This window comes from Penaeus monodon, chromosome 18 (assembly GCF_015228065.2).
Source record: "Penaeus monodon isolate SGIC_2016 chromosome 18, NSTDA_Pmon_1, whole genome shotgun sequence".
NCBI classification, from domain to species: Eukaryota; Metazoa; Arthropoda; class Malacostraca; order Decapoda; family Penaeidae; genus Penaeus; species Penaeus monodon.
Genome location: NC_051403.1, coordinates 30,178,011 through 30,178,595, shown reverse-complemented (window position 1 = coordinate 30,178,595; position 585 = coordinate 30,178,011).

Genomic DNA, 585 nt, shown 5'->3' with positions numbered 1-585 from the left:
CTCTCTCTCTCTCTCTCTATCTCTCTCTCTCTCTCTCTCTCTCTCTCTCTCTCTCTCTCTCTCTCTCTCTCTCTCTCTCTCTCTCTCTCTCTCTCTCATAAACTTAATTCCAAAAATGTACATGGTCTGTAAAATATAGGTCATTTTGTTAATCTTGTAAGTGCTACATTTTTCAATTAAAGGTAAAATTATCTATAGCTTAATACAGATATTTATAAATCAATTCTGTCAAAAGAGAAATTGGTCTAACCAAAAAAATACGAGTGGAAATTTGCTAGACTAAAATTTTCCACATTCTAGAAAATCTAGGCAGGAAGGAGCGCAGATAGAGCTCTGTTCTCGCGAAGGGAACCTGGACTTCTTGGAATCGATTACTGGCGTTTCTTGTCCCGTACATGGGCGCGGCTACTGGTGGAAGTCGTAGTGTCAGTAGGGAACTATTTTGTTTACGTATCTTGTAGAAGACGGAAAGGCCAGCCACATCTCTCCGATGTTGAAGTGACTGAAAATGTGCTGGCGGCTCATTTACGGGCTTCTTCCGTTCCACTAGCCGCTGGGCTCTGCTCTGTACGGTGTCCAGGAGGG